Below are 17,575 nucleotides of genomic sequence, written 5' to 3' on the forward strand. Positions count from 1 at the left end.
GCAGGTTGTTGCATTAAACATTATTATAATTTTGACCCACCCAATAGCTTTCCTTGGCTGTCATCAATGAGGAACGCTAGTTCAGAGCAACCCCTCTGTGAGTTAGCTAGCTAGCTAGCTAGCTGGGTCACGGCCACTTCTTTGTTCCATAACTGTTAACGAGCATTAAAAAAACGGAGGTCAACCATTGATTATGATTGATACAAAACTGTATGAAGTTACAGTCACATACAGTACAAGCACCCTTCTACCTCAGGTCTCTCTCTACTTGCCTGCATTAACTAAAAGTATTAGTATTCTCCAAAGCAATTGTGCAACTGAACCATACAGATGGTTGTAACAGCCAGCGCTTTAAACATCTGACTTTATTGTTGACAAATGGAATGTTTAAGACTTGAGAAAAGTGCATGCAATGCACAACTATAAGCTTACATTTTCATTTTGGATTAAGGTTTCGGCCTGACCAACCCCTACTGCTTTGTTGCAGTGCCAACTGCTATGCTAAAGACGAACAATGCTAAGGCCTATGCTTCATTGACAATCATCACCTTCACTGTTGTCGCTACTAATGTTGACTCCGCCCACAAATGACCGATCTACGTCTACGCCCAGATCAACTTCTCTACAAACTCTTAGCAACCAACTTTCCCGATCACACTTTCCAACCTCGGCCCTCCATCTCCAACACCACCTTATGTTTCCTCTCACATTGCCTCATCGGCTGTGTCCTCCTGCGTATTGCAAGCTCCACAGACTTATCCATCCATTGTGTGTTTTATCTGCACCAGCTGTGGTGGAGCTCGCCATTTCCTGTGGGCTTATCAACCGCTTCCTCAAATCTACTCCCATGAGCTAATCTCTTCCCACCCATACCTGCCCTAAAATGTGCCAGCTCAGAAGTCCTTTTTCTTTTCAACTCTGGACAAACGCAACAATATATTTAAATGAATTTCTAACCATTAGCTGTCAATTTCTGCTGGTAGATTATTTATGGAACCTGGTTTATCGTACTTGGACAAACTATAGAGCTGAACATAAAGGACAGGAAGAGATTTCATCCATCTATAGACTGACAGGTTAGTTTAGTGATTTGGAAAGGGGTTTTAAATGGGTATTTGTATCCTAATATGTGCTAATATCACAGCACACCGCGAATATAATCCGTCGTGCTCCTTACCACAAATCTCATGAGCAGTTTCTTTCTGGCTTCACATTTAAAATCCATCCACTGAATCTTTTGTCCGAGGAACAACCCACCTCGGTACTCCGTCCTGTATTTCGTCCACGACCAGACTGGTTTTCTCCGGGGGAGTTTGCTTCATAAAGGTTGCCCTTTAAGTGACCCTGTTCTCTCCGAGTACAAACTTTACCTGTTGAACTACTTTGATGTGGATGAAGGAGACCGTGCACTTCTGCTACGTCTTTAGATACTTTGAGCTTTATCTGAAACCTCACCTGTATGGATTTAAAAACCTCTTAGAAATGTAGATAGTGTCCCTTTGATGTTCCATCTTTGAACTGTGTCATGAGTCACATCCGCTAGTTATAAGTAGGGTGTGAAACCCCCCCCCCCCCCCCGAAACCAGGACCCTTAAGTGTACCACACATTCATGCATGCACACATGTATGCGCTCATGAACGCACCGTAGTCGTGCTAATGTATATTGCTATCTGGCCATCTTAATATGATCTTTTGTATTCGCATTTTCGCCAAAAATGTACTCTTGCAGTGTGTGCAGAACGCAGCATTTTCATCACTGGGTACTTTACGAAGGAAGGAGCGAGCCTCCTGGAGCTGTTTAGAAAAGAACGAATTTCTGCAAGCGTCGTAGCAACAGCCTTGACAAAGACGCATTGATTGACACGCATACAGACAAATCAGTGTTGAATTCAGACTCCTGGTGCATTGTTGGACTTTTAATATTGGGTGAGGGAAAAAAAAGTGGGACAGAACGTGACAAATGCAAGTACTGACAACAAATGTAAGTTTGATTGGCTTAGTACAATAGCCAATTAAATCTCCTTATTAGCTTTTAAGGTTTGACTACGCAGATGTAAGAAGGTGGTACCTTTGAACCCCAATGGCTCGCAAGTGAGCCACCAAATAAATGTTTAAATTCTGAATTGCGTAAGAGACATTTTATTACTTTTCTGCAGGTAGTTGCATTAAACATTATTATAATTTTGACCCACCCAATAGCTTTCCATTATCATTTATCATTATTACAATGGGGGTGAAAACCAGGGCTCCCGGAACCTTCCGTCTTGAAACTGACAATCCAGGACAAACCGGGATGTCAAGGTCACCGTACTTACTCAAGTCAAACATGAGCATCAGCAACTTTAAATGTTGGCTCTTAATCGTTACCTTTCTGCGTCCTCAGTGCCTCAAACTATCTCATACTGCTGCCGTCGAGACCCTTAAAGTGTATCTTCTTTTTAAGCAACCTTTTTTGGTTGTCCTAATAATGACTGTCCTCTTCAGCATAAGCCTGAGGTCGATGGCTGTACAAAGCGTGCAACTTTGACACCAGGGACTGCAGGTGGCATCCCATTATCCACCGACTGTTCATTTAAATGAAGCCAGTACGTCAGCACAGCGGGGTTGCCAATGCGATACAACTTCATCCAGCAATCCAATCCAATAAGCTGCTGCCGTGACAGTTGTGTAGTCCTGCTTATGAGTTTTAATAAGGCTGTTGTGCAGTGTTACGGAGTTTGTTAAACCTTTAAATGCATCGATCTGTTACGCAAACTGGACTTTCTGGATCGTAATTTGGAGTTTAACCGATTTCTTTAGACAACTCGCCCCCCCCCGACCAGCTGAGCCCCCCTGCATTGTTTTATAGCATCGGTCTGAAACTCAGCTAAGTTATTCCTCAGCAGCTTCACAAACGCTTTTGATTGGCAACCAAACATTGCTGATTCACTCATTATTTCAACTACTGTATAAGTAGCATGAATCTGATCTTGTTATGGCCAAGCGTTGTCCAGTAAGCATTGGTTCTATGGCTGTGTTCACTCTCCGCTGTTCACATGTATTGCTCATTTAGATGTAGTTGATGTGGTGAACAGCCAAAGGGATTTGTAATGTCCAAAAAAACAAACACATATGGAGATCTCAGTTGTCCAGCTTTGGTGGCTGAATTTGGTGCCAAGTCATGCCTGTATGCTCCAAGCACCTGAAACAGTTGGACATTTCTGTTTTTGTTTTTTTTCTCTGGTGTGTCAATTAACTCACCCAAAGTAACTGGACCGTCTCCACTGCAGTCAATAAAACGTTGGATTATACTACTATAGCAAACAAATAAGTGTAATCCAAGTGGCATGTACAAGTTCTACATTTTTCATTCATGAAATACTAACCTGATGTGGGAGGGAACTTCATTCTTTCTGCAGGTCAGTTTTACTAGTCATGTAAGCACATTACAGTTTTGGCTCATGTACAGAAATACATTTATATGTTCAAATGTTAACTACACCTGCATGCTCGGTGAGCAATAAGCACATTTATCAGCATGCTCTGCAGAACTGTCCTGCCAGGAGGAGCCATTGACTCTTTCATTATGACACACCCCCTCAAAGTGGTGAATTCCCCCACTTGCCTCGCCGCGTGTGGGGGTGAGCTACAGCCGCTGTGCATGCTCCTGTGGGAGTGTTTTATTTGCTACATATTCATTGTGAATCCTCTTGACGCTACTTCTTTCTGCTCCTTTTCATGCGGGTATTTATTTGAGAGTGTGCGTCACCGTACACATGTGTTTAGTGTGATTACATTTTCCCAGTCCCCCGGGGACTCGGTGTGGTGGCAGGGGGTGTATAAGGATTTGAAAATTTGGAAGCATCGGGTCTCTGGCGTTTGTGTGTATGTGTGTTTTTTTTTTCTCGCTCAAATTCACGCACCCACACTCTGACAGACGCACACAGAATCACAAAATCCTTCTCGGTTCTTCCAGCCAAATTAGTATCTTCTTTCATTGCAGGATGCAGATGTCTCTGAGTGAAATACCTGTGGAAAATCGCCATGATTGGGTTCATTATGTCTCCCGCACTTATCTAGGATGGAAATGAGTTTGGTATTTTAGGCTGAACAAAAAAATAAATAAAAAAAGTCTCCCTTTTCAAAATATCAGCTTGTTAAACTCAAGGAAGTGCTGCTGCCTGCCAGTTTTACGGTGCTTGATGAGGGTCTATGAATACATTTTGTAATGGCTGTGAGATAACGATGAGCTCTGTTTTAATTGTCTCAGTCCATTATGAAATACAATATGAAGATCTACTTGTTTCTCTCATCATGATACGGATCAATCTGCAGTAATATCCGTTCTTTCTTTGCTCGCCAGCACGACTTATTTCCTCTTTTATCTGCTGTTACTTCTGCTCTGCTGTGGGAGTCAACGGTCACCATGATCATCCCCGCCACGCTTTACACCAGAGAATATATACGTATGTATATGAAAAGCATGTCTGCCAAAGAGCATTGCATATAGACTGTCAATACAGCCGGACATTGGCATTGGCCGCCATGACGAGGAGTCAGTTGTGAATTATTAATTAACGGAACTCTATTTGCGAATATTTAAAGCAGGTGAGATCACGAATGATCAATTGCAAAATGTCATTATGGATCCATATACCCTGAGGGGCTCTTCAGTGCATCTCTTCTTTGCAATTTCTCTCTTCAGAATTAGTTTCTCTTTACGAATCCTCCATTCTAATCTAATCTTGTATATCTTATTGCATTGCTGCTTGTTTTTAACTGTGCCTGTAAGGTGTCCTTGAGTGCTTTGAAAGACATCTATATAAAAAAAAAAGAAAATCTGTTATTATTATTAATACTTCTTTCATCTTGTGGCGTGGTAGACTGGGCTCAGCCTTTTCTCCATTGATCAGACTAACAGCCTAAGCACCTGAGGCCCCTGGTGGCTTGTTTGGTGGCGTCTGGTCTGGTTTCAAATCCAAATACTAGCAGAGAGAGGGTAATAAATAGATTGTAAGAAGAAAAACATGCTCCATTTGTTCATCCATCTTGACCCGTTTAACTGACCCACTTCTGCGGCTACCTACCTTTCTGCTGTGGTGTTGTGGATCTTGCATCAGAGGTGTTGAGGGAGAAGACATTTGCATGCTTCCCCCCCCCCCCTCCTCCCTGCTGGAGTCTTTATGCTCTTTTCCATCGCCTCCCGGTGTACTTGGTTGTTTAAAGCACATCGCCTCACCTTGTACCTTTTCTTCCCCATCAGAGACCCATTTTGAGAGAGAAAAACAGCTCACTCTGAGTCTCCCTTGTTTGCACATTATATCCAGCACAGAGGAAGAAGAGGCCATTAAGTCACAAAACTACTGGACCAATAATACACATGCAGACGTGGCAAACAGGTTGTGGGTGCCCTGTGGCCTGTTTGTACTCTATATGCCCACATTTTAGTCTTTTATTTTTCACTAAGCTGCATATAACCTGTACAACCCCAGGTTAAAACAAATCGATGGATGGCCAAACATTGAAGAGGTGGAGCAGCAGCAGCAGCCCAGTGGTGGCACTATAATTGGCCTCCACACAGCAGTAGCGTAGAAGTGTCTGGGGGATGATGATGCAACGTGCACATCTCTATCCTCTCCACTTGATATCTATAATGATTCAATCTTTTGAGACAAGACTGCACTTGCAGTAATGACACACCAAGTCTTCACAAGAAATTGCTAGAAATCCCAAAACCCATAATTTCCTGTTTTTATTTTACTTCGGTGTCCAATGTATCACTATCCATGTGTTGTCTGTGTCCTCAAGACTCACGAAGGACTGAAAAAAAGGTTGATGAAGTGTGATCAAATGATCGATAGCGTGCAAGGCTTTTTTGATTGAACACTCTTACTACTCTCTGGTGTGCAAGAACTGAATTATCACAATCGACATGGCAGTGAGCTCTTACATTTTGACTTGCAGACCGAGTAGCGCTCTGAATGTTTTTTGTTGCTCTCTCAAATAATTTGCCTGCCGCCGTTGTACTTCCATACTCTGCAGGCCCAGCAATCAATGGTAGACAGAGCTAGCGCCTAGCTGCTGAACATAGTGAAGCATTTAGCAACTAAAAAGTTAGCCCCTAAGGAGTTTGTGGATACCAAAGACAAGGCTAAAAGGAGAGTGGATATTGGTCGTACATTTGCCAGGTGGCCAGAGACACAACTCCAAATGAATGCTTATGTAGGCCCATATGCTGGATGTGTAAACACCAAAGCTAACAACAATGAATTGATCCTACTAACTACAATTGCCTGTGTAGCCAAAGCACAGACTTTAAATAAAGATGGATGACATGACAGCTCCCGAAAAGTGATATAAAAAGATATTTATGTACAGTTAAAGATCTTTATATACAGTCTATGCGTCATTCAGTCACTGAGCGTGTCGCGAGCTAGCTGAGCAACATCTCCACTGACAGTAATGTTAGCCAGCGCTGTCTGTCAGACCGTCATATGTGTTCATAACCTGGGATGGAAGTGTCGGACGAAACAGATATTATGGTCAGTTGTTAGTTAGTAGAACTTGAAAGAAGATGGTGCTAACGTAGCGGCTAGGTGGGACTCGCTAACAAGCTAGTGGCCGTGCTCAGCTCCCGATTGGCTTGGGCGGGACCACGATACCGGCGACTCCACCCCCCCCGATCACCACTGCGCAGACTCTGGCTTTAAATGACAAATGTCAAATGTGCAAGATAGCATCTATACTGTATCCGGGATGTTTTGGCTCCACCTTTGGGAGGAAAGTGGGACAAAGACGCATCATCAATCTATATATACTGTCCGTAATATTCCCGGCTGTATTTTGAAATACGTTTGGGTTTTGTGTGTCTGTGCTTGGTGTAAGATTGATTGCTCTGTCTTGTGAGGATCTTTTGTATCAATCTCTCTCCGACTGTCTGGAGTCGTGGGTTCTTCCTGGCGTGTGTCTGCTGCTGACCGGTCCATCCATCCATCCATCCATCATCTCCTGCCTTTTAGCAGTGCTTGGGTCTCCAGCAGTCCGGTGACAGCATGTTTGACAGCAGCATCGTTCTGTCCTCACTAACTAGCCCAAGTATCTGTGTAACTCGACTACATTTTCTAATAATCTATGGACCAAAGCCACAGTTTATCCCTCTGTGCCGTAGACTACCGCTGTCGTCCAAAATCTATTAAACACACGTCACATTGGGTGACGTCACTTTATGAACATGAACATACATAACTTCACTATCGCACCACAAAATAGACCCTAACAAATTAACTGTGCTTGCTAAAAACTACAATGATTAGTCTTTTGGATAAAATAATGAAAATATATTTTATGAAAATGTTACTACTTCAGAAGGAAGGAACAGGCTTTGATATAGTGAGAGATAGGCTTTCATTGTCGTTGACTTTTAATGGGATTTGTTGACAATATGAAACATCTTATCCTTGAATATGGAGCTCTGTTAAAAACCTAAAAATGGAAAAAAAAATAAGCAATTGTTACTTAATCCAAGTATGCCAGCTTGGTATATTTGTACTGTAAGGAAATTGGATGTAACAGTGTTATGTAACAGGCAGAGATTGGGGCAGAATGCAGCACAGAAGGCTGTCTTGCTGTGGAGTGATGTCAGCTGCATTGTTCATTCATGTGCCTCTCTTTCTCTCCAAGCTGCCGTACTTCTAACATCCTCGTGGCAGACATCCCAATATCCCTGGTTGAGCGTAGGGGATTCACACACTAACTTGGCAGAGGCTTCCACTCTCTCGCTGTCCCTCTTTCTCCGTTTCTCAACAGCTAAAGAAACAGAACTCAAAAACACTCTCAGGTCTGGAAGTGCTCTTGCCTAGTCCCTATTTTTAGGCTGGCAGTGAAACGCGACGTTTCAGCTCTGCTTTGTGCATTTTCCCTCTCGCCTAAAACCTATACTCGTGCAATGAATCTTTGTTTCGTCTTCCTCACTCTTGTCATCTCTGTCTTCCTGTGATTTTATTTGTCTCTGCAGCTCTTTCCGTCTCTGCCTCATTCTCAGCAGCCACCTCAACAGAAAATTAGGTAAAACCTAATAAGTCATTTGACAAAACATATAACGTGAAATGTCTAGACTACAGTAGTATATTTGGAATCTCTTCGTAGGCATTTCTCCGCTCAGCAGTGGCTGTCAGTCATGTTACGTTTTATTTTCGTCTGATCCCGCAATCACATCATCCCTCTCCCTCTCCTGTTGTTGGTGTGGTTTGGTGACCTATTTGATGGCATTCGAGGAGCGTAACATTTTCTAGCGTGTCGCCTCTTTGCTTCTCACAGACGTCATTGATTTGCATAGACGTCTATTTGCTGCCACCACTGACTCAGTACAGAGGACAACTTATTATGCAGTCTGTGTGGTTTCTATATAAAACTGCATCCAGAATTGGCTGGTTTTCAATGTTGGTGGGAGTGTATAAGCACATTTATTCTGTTGTATTGATGCCAATTCATAGCATATATTAGCCCCATACATACATTCTCACATTCGCACATAGGCAGCTTCAACCTGATCTTATGGGAAGGCATATATATATATATATATATAGCATTTCATCATGACATGCATTCCACATTCCACTTAGTTAGGTTTAGGAAAAAACATCATAGTTGGGCTCATTACAGAAAACAATTCACAAAGATAAAATAAATACGTAAACTATATAAATAACTAAGTGATACACACATATATAGATACATTCAAAGAAACTAAAGAGAGCGTAGAGTGTAATTTTATTTCCTAAGCGCTGGAGCAGCACAGTTGTTTTATTAATAAGGAGGTTGTTCATTTATAAGGGGGTCCTCTGGCTATTAAATATTGGATAGACATAAAAGACCAAAGAAATTAGATAAGCTACTGATATTTGAAAGGCGAAACGGAGCATGAAGTAGAAGATTGACTGAATTTACATCTTCCAGAGAGGTCTAATTTGAAATATTTTCAATGTTTGGTACAGTTTTTTTTTTCACATTAGACTATTAAGTGGTGCTTTTTACACAGATTAAAGTGCAAGCAGCGGATGGTAAGAAGTTGTTAAGAGTATGAGCTTGAAAGAAAAAAAATGAAGAAGAGAAGTGTAGAAGAAGAGCAACGACAGAACAAGCATAAACCCGACCCGTGGGCTCTCGCACGCCCCCTTCAGTGAGGCAGAGGTAGTGTTTGCCCCTCTGTGCTTTTTCACTGCGGTTTCTGTCAGATCAGCAACACTAAACATGTTCTACACAGACGTGAAATACATTACATATTCTATGGAAAGAAAGGACATATAATAAAAGTGTCTACAGATATTACAGTGGTGACAAACAATGAGAAAGCAAGTTAGTGAGGGATTCACAGTCTGAGGTGAGGAACAGCTCATCACTGCCTCCCCTCACGTGTCTCCTCTGTTTGAACAGGACATGCGCTAATTCAGCGATTTTGATTAAAAAATGCTTGAAATGATTAGAATCATACATAAATGACATTTATAGCACAGATCAGTAGAGACATATTCATTTTTATTTTATTGTCCCTGGTGCCACATCATATTGAGCAAACGCTCATAACTTCAGATAACTGTGTAAATGACCAGCGTAAACATGATGAATGCCACCTGTGTAAATAGGCATGAGTTCATGAGAATTGTAAATTAGCGTAACTGACGCTCCAATAATACCAAATAAGGATACACGTCTTGCCCCATGTGTCCTATACTGAAGTCCAACCCGGTCTCAACTCGTCAAATGCTAACAGTTGGTCAGGGTCCCTCGGCGTCTGATACCAACGCACCCGGCTTTCAACTAAATCAAATGTGAACCCACCCACGTCATTATTAGACGATCAGAGCAACTGGAAAGTATAAAGAGCGAGATAATTCACATTTGGTTTGAGGGAGGGCCGGTGAATGGGTCGAACAAACACAAGACGTTTCTTCCAGTAGACCGCAGTTCCTGTCCTGTACGGAGAGAAAAGTCAACTTTGACATTTGGACACAACTCATGGGAGTCGGTAGTCTCCCGGTGGCGACATGAGTCGTTGGTCAGCCAATGCCCTTTTCCTAAACCTGGCTAAGTGGTTTTGTTCCCTGAATCTAACTTCCTGTGAAGAGGGAAGTTTATTTTGAAAGGGCACTATGCAGTGTAAGGAATGGAAACGGACATGCCATCCTTGCCTCAGCGTAGGTTCCACCGAACAAGCGTCTTTATTTGACGAGTTGCGACTCGATTGACATCTCGAGTCTTGGCTTTGAATATTTCATTCAGTGTAAACATCATATTGCTTCAATAAAGAACTAAATAGATATGTGTCAAACTAGACGGTGAGACATTTTTGACCCGGCATTTACCGAACCATGTTTACTGACAAAAGGTCCAATGAAGTGGTAAAATATCACAGCGCAGAATCCCGCGAAACACAGAGAACGCTTCATCTCGTCGTTGGCTTAAGAATGAAGCTCGTTAGCCTTCGTAGTCGAATGGCGCTACGACACCTGCTGCTGTCCTCCATCGCCGAGCCGTTGACACTGCGAGCAGGTGGAGGAGACGCGTGTGTTGAAATGCCAGCATTAGGGGAGTATTTGATCCAAAACCGAGCAGAGGCCAGAAAATCAGTCCCGAAAGGCCAGACGCCTCGGCGCCTGTTGAAGTAAGAGTTGAGTCATTTGTGTTTATCAACGGCCCCGAACAAAGCGTCAGATTTATGGCTAATTGGCACTCCGGGACAATTATCACTTTGTCCTCTGTAAGTGAGCTTTTTGTCGCGAGCCACTTGTCCGCAGCGGAGTGCCCTGCATTGTAGCTGGCACCTTGTCAAAGTGAAACACTCGGTTACAAGATCATAGAGGCGCTGCAGACGACGCTTTAAAAACAACTCCACACAGATGCATGACGATACCTCGCGTCACCACTGCTCTATTCAATTTCATGGCCACCGAGCACCAAAGCAGGTGCTTGGGAGTCCACTCGTGTGTTTGATGCCACGGGCGACTCTCCAGGATCCTGTTTACCTCTTGGCCTGTCTGTCAGAGTGCATCTAGAAACCTTGTTGGAGACCTCAGTCACCCCCGGGTAGAAACACACACCTCAGGGTGAAGAGCTGTCCGCTGGTATACAGTCAGCTCTTTGCTTTTATATATATATATATGGCTGTTATCTATACGCCGTAAGATTTCTGGTGTCGAGATTTGGGTGTATACGTTTCCGGCAGATGTGCCGCAGGCTAATTGATGATAACAGTCTGTTCATTTTTAGAAATTCAACACAAAAGAGTTCACAGATTGGTTGACTAAATAATGAAAAACACTTGTAAATGTTTGCTTTTCTTTATGTATTTGACAGCCTTTCATTAGAGCCATGGATTACAGCCTGCAATATATTTGGGTGTAGAATAACTAGGTTTTTATTGGTTCTAGAGAACAATGAAAACTCAAATTTGTAAACTAAATTTGCCTAATTCCTCACCGGCATTTGGGGAGCACACGTCAGACAGGATTGACATATGTAATGTTAAGTGATGAAATACGCAGCATTTGTGCCAACATCACATAATCACTGCAAAATAAAATCTGACTTGTTTTGTTTGCATCTTTTGTCACCATGAGCCATGTTGATGTAGCGCAGAAGGACGACCGATATCGTTCACAAAAAGTGATAAGATCTGGTCTCAAAACATATTAACACACTCAAAGTACGTTCTATGAGACAATGCATGTCATGGAGGTTGGAGTCAAAGGTCATCACTACCTCATTTAGTAGGAAAAATGGCTGCTCACATGAAGTACTGTACCAACTGCACTTATAAAAAGGACAAATTCTAGTTGCATTGTTACTTCAGATTGCAAATTTTCTTTAAGGCTTCCATTGTTTCTGTCCGCTGGAAATCACTTTTCGTAAGCTTACTGTTTGCAACAAAAGCCAAACATTTTAACACACCTTTCAGTAAAACAATCAAACCCCAGAAAGGGAATTGGGTAAAATTACCATCAGCCTCCCTCTGGCCTGTATGGGGCTGTCAAAAGGGATGGCATTAGCTCACATTATGTTTTTTCTTTTGTTTTTTTTAGCACAAATTAATTTAATTGTGAAGCAGTTTAATCTGGGGGATATCAATACCAAGGCCCGGTCGGCTTCGTGGGCCGAGTGGCTTGTTCTGCAGGGGTAATTTCATTGACGTCGTATACAATTGGCTCTCCTGCCCGTTTCCATTACCCTCAGAACTAGCGGGGGGGGGAAAATAAATAAATAAACAAGGTGAGATAAATGAGAACGAAATAGAAAAAAAGCCGAAGGGGGTGTTACAAGGAGTCCGTGCTGTCCGGCTTTTTTTTTTTACGGTTGGGTGAACAGTGTTTTAACAGAAAATGTGTGAAGTTACCTTTTTATTTATAAGGGAGGTCTGGTGTCGGAAATGTTCCCCTCCGTTTGACGTCGCGCATGCATGCGCATGTACTTGTGGATATGGCAGATACGATTATGCAGATTGAGAAAGGCATCTGAATATTAGAAATATGTATACTGTCAGTGATATATGTTCTCTTCACTGTGACAATAAAGAAGACACTCTCAAGTCATGAAGCACCTTGTCCTCTTTCTTCCCAGATTTTTTCCCTCTCTGTCATCGATCAAATGCAGTCAGTGCCATCTGGGAGACTTACATAAGTTCTGTGGAAACCCGCCTCTTTCTGCAGCTTCCACCGAATGTGCAGCCTCTCGCTAACGAAGATCCCTCACTTCAAAGACTTTTGTGGAAAAGGGCTGCAGGCCCAAAGTGTCCTTCTGTGTCCTTCTGCACTTCCCTCCCAAATCAAGCAACTGCTGCACGTTAAATGCCGCATGTCTAGATTTACAAAAAAAGGAAATAATATATGTGTGTTTTTTTTGAGGATGTGCTGCACACAGGAGAGCGAAATGAAAGTGATTTAACCAAATGGGAATTAAGACGAGTTCGTGTCTATTTCACACTCCAGCTGTTGGCCCTGCGTTGAGGAGGCAAAGCCAATTAATTTTTTGGTCATTTTCATTCAACACTATCACTCACTTGATGACTGCTGCTGTGAAAAGCAGAATATCACTCTTCTTAATATCTATTTTTTCTCGCACAGTTTTTGAAGATCTGACTTCTTTGGAATTTTAATTATACTCACAATATCTATTAATATTTAAAATGGCTAATTAGTCTCATAGAAATACATGTTAAATACTCGGATTAATGTTTTCCACAAAGTGTGGCTAAGTATTACTTTATTTCAGGTTTTTAGAAATTGACATTACAAGTTATCAGTTTGCCCTTTTGTCATTCATCCATCCCTGCATCTGCAGCTTTTCATTGACTGCTAACTGTCATTACGTTCCGGTAAAACAAAACTTCATTGTCAAATATGTTAATAATAAGTAAGTTCAATAATTAAGTCATGTTTTTCACTTACCACAAATATGTTTCTAATCAAACCACATGGAAGTCTATGTAAGGAGGAGGTTGGGTGGATGAGCGGATCAAACAAACAGGACTTTCACCCAGCAGACCGCTGTTGTGAAACCAAAAGTTAACTTTCGCTTACTTGAATTTACGCCCGTTAGAATGCGATATGCAGTTGTTTTGGGAGAAGCTCATCCTTGTCATTTGAGTTGATGTAGGTGTCGAGCTAAAACAACTCACACCTGCCGCCGCTTGGCGAAAATGGAATTTGTCCTCTGAGCTGCACACCGGGATGAATAATTGTATGAGTAATTGGTTGTATGATGAAGGTCACCCAGTGTACAACGGGCGTCCTTGAAGGGAATCTGTCTAAAAAGCTTTAGCTCCCAACAACCTGCTTAATACACCAGTGACAGATGGATCAGTGCGGGACATTGCATTGTTTTACATGTTGTAACGTGAGGCTACCCTCACAATAAAAAACGGCTGCGCTTGTCAACACTAAAAGCAACATTAGGGTGTGAAAATATATGGGTCACGGCTATGAGAATCAGCCTATTCAATGAGGTTGGAAGTACACAAAAGCCCTTGCTTTTTCCTCCCCAATGTATTTTTAATTAGGGCCGCATTCTGTTTATTTATCCAAACTACCAGACCTTATTTATATCCCTGTGGAAATCCTCTGACATCGGACTCCCGGGCCCAACAACGGCGCCTCAGCATACAGTGCCAGAATTTTCCTAAACCATTACCCACTAGTACCAATTATGGGCCCCCTCGAGTGCTCTATCTGCCATTTTTAATGCCATAAATATTTCCCTTCATGAAACCTCAAGCGACAAGGGGTTAGGCCTCACTTGAAAAATGCATATCAAAGCACTGTGTCCCTGAGAATGATGAGGGCCCCGGGAGGCAACATCCTCTGATAGTGAATTTGCTTCTCGCACAAGTCCGCGCGAGATGTGTGTGTGTGTGTGTGTGTGTGTGTGTGTGTGTGTGTGTGTGTGTGTGTGTGTGTGTGTGTGTGTGCGCGACGGCGGGTTGTCGTCAAAAAGGCAAAGCTGGTATTTGACTTTTTAATAAGCATCCAGCATCATGAAAGAAGAGGGGATTACTTTTGCATGATCAAGTGATACGTCTTAAATAACAGAATCCCGGTCAAAAAACTCACCAACGCCTCAAAATGACTGATATGATTTTAATGATGAGGAATGATGATTTTTGCATCCGATGTCAAAGCGTTCAACACTGATTCGCTATCGGCACAGTTCTGTGCGTTTTTCTCTGCGAAATGCAGATTTGTTCATCGGGAGTGTCTTGCAGCAGGATAAAGATTGATGGCGATCGATAAAGACGAAATTAGAAGAAGCAATGAGAGTTCCTTTTGAAGAAAATCCACTCAACATTGTCTATTTTCCCTGTGACGCTCAGTGACATTACTCATAAAACAATGCAACAAAGGCATTGCATGCTGCGACACAAACTTACAATCCACATAAAACCTGCACCTTGTTAAATATTCATTTAATTCCTCCGTGATGGTTTTAAAGGAATTCTTAAATCAACTCTGCTCCTTTGCTCTCGTCTGGGATTGAATAGTCTCTTCACACATCATTAGTGGTGTGATCTGTAGCACTGAGCACAGAGGTGTAGCTGTAGCTTCACGTCACCAGGTAGCCTTCGCACCTGTCCCTCGTTCCCCCAACACCTGTAGCATACACACTGGTAAACCAGCTCTCCCGATCTGCAGATTTCCTTCTGTGCTCTACGAACCCATTTAGAATTCATTCGTCTTGAGCGGCTCCATTACGTTTTTCTGGTGACCGAGTTGTTTTATCTTCCCTGCGTTGCCTCTGTGTTCTGTTTGGATTTATCACAGCTAGTTTTCATGTCATATAGTATTGGAATGAATCTGAGGTGAACACCGTTCTGTTAACTAGATCTGTGACACACAAAGAATCGGCTTCTTGTCCGTCACGGGTCACATCCACATAATGTCAGGGGGTCAGCTGTTACCTCATTCACATTTAAAGGTCACCAGCAAACAAGTTGAACCTTATTAACTGAAGTGTAAAATGGATACAGAATGCAACACCCAAGGTTTGACAAGTCCTTTTAATTTATATCGTCAAATATCACAAATCACAAATTTGCCTAAAACAATGAATCACACGCAAAGTTATTCTGACGCGGATCATGTGTAAAAGGCTTTAGAAACACCAAGATACTGTCCATAAAAAAGGTTTATGGCAAAAATGGAAAAAAAAACCCTGAAAGCTTCTGCAATGCATCGACACATACTTTGATTCTTACCCTCTTGAATATGAAACAATGAGAGAAAGGACCTGCATCGTCGTCTAATCTTGTCTATTGTATTCCACTGTAGTCTCAGCTCTTCTAGTTTCTCTCTTCAGTGCTGTCGTACTTTTTTTTTTGGAGGGGGGGATATTCCCCTCTACAGGTGAGGACTTTTTTTTTAGTGGACTGTGCCGCAGTACCATTGCAGGTCTAGGAACAAGTATGTTGCGCAGAGAGAGAGAGAGAGAGAGAGAGAGAGAGAGAGAGAGAGAGAGAGAGAGAGAGAGAGAGTGCGATAGAGAGAGAGAGAGAGAGAGAGTGCGATAGAGAGAGAGAGCGAGAGAGTGCGAGAGAGAGTGCGAGAGAGAGAGAGAGACAGAGAGAGAGAGAGAGAGAGAGACAGAGAGAGAAGGCAGGGGTGCAGCACGGTAGCCTTAAGGTGGGAAAGGTGTCGAAGAGAGACGCAAAGATGACTGGTGGGTGTTTGTGTGTGTGTGTGTGTGTGTGTGTGTGTGTGTGTGTGTGTGTGTGTGTGTGTGTGTGTGTGCGCGTGTGTGTGTGTAAAGCAAGAGAATATCCCCTCCACCCTCGAGTGAAACCTCAACCGGCGTGTTGTGCAGAATCTTAATGGACTCTCTTGTCAGATATGGGGATTTTCCATTCAAATCCTCAGACATAAAGGACACGTGCGCGTACACACACACACACACACACACACACACACACACACACACACACACACACACACACACACACACACACACACACACACACACACACACACACACACACACACACACACACACACACACACGTTAATGACTTAGTCAGGGAGGGAAAGCACCCAGAAGCAGACAGCGTGTTCCACAGATTGTGTATTCATGTGCACAGAAAACACAAGAGAAAGCCTGTGATGAGTGATGATAGCCATTTCATCAATCAATATCCTATTATCTACTACTGATGGTCCATTACCATTGGTGGGTCAGCGTGGCCGGCACAGACAGGGATCCATCAGTCGCTACTTAACGCTGTTTACATACACAAACACACGCGCATGCACGTTTGTATAGGCGTGAGATTTCACTCACTTCAGAAAAATATCTTATCATAAGAAGTCTCACTTATTTTAAGTTATTTTTTTTCATTTTCCCTACTGCGCTGTCATTTAGAGTAACTGTTGTGTAGTCTGGCTGACTTTTCCTGCTTCAAGCAGGTACTTTAGACAAAAGCTTTCATCCTCGATAAATGATGTCATCATATATAGGTAGAGGTGTGGACGGACTCCTGGATTGTTAGAGGCAGCAGTGACCAAAAAGTCAGAGATAAGAGTGCGGCAAGGCGGTTAACCCCCTTACTGCTAAGTGGACAATCGATGAGACTGCAGTTGTTCTGGGCAACTTCCACTTCTAACTCTGTGAGTGTGGAGCAGGGTGATTCTGAAGAGCTACTTTTCAGCCTGGATACACACGCGCGCACACACACACACACACACACACGCACACACGCACACGCACACACACACACACACACACACACACCGTAGAGTCGTCTTGGAATAACAGGCTACTGCAGACAATTTAAGATTGAAGGAGCAGAAATACATCTGAATAATTCACAAGTCTCATTTTACTTCTCACAGCCAATTATTTGTAAAAGGAGTAGAAATTGTTTTTTTTTTTCAAAAGAGCAACGCAACATTGCAGCAGTAGATTACTAAGTACATTACTTGTAATGTTGCACGTCGTTTTACATAATTCGTCACAGTGAAAACAAGGTATTTTCCAAATTTTGTCATTTTTTTTTGGGGGGGGTTATACAATTCTAGTCCTTAAATTAAATCACTCATTAAAAATGCATGGTCACAA

This window comes from Cebidichthys violaceus, unplaced genomic scaffold, assembly GCF_023349555.1.
Source record: "Cebidichthys violaceus isolate CVI_PGR_0920_01 unplaced genomic scaffold, fCebVio1.0.p SCAF_26, whole genome shotgun sequence".
Taxonomy (NCBI): domain Eukaryota; kingdom Metazoa; phylum Chordata; class Actinopteri; order Perciformes; family Stichaeidae; genus Cebidichthys; species Cebidichthys violaceus.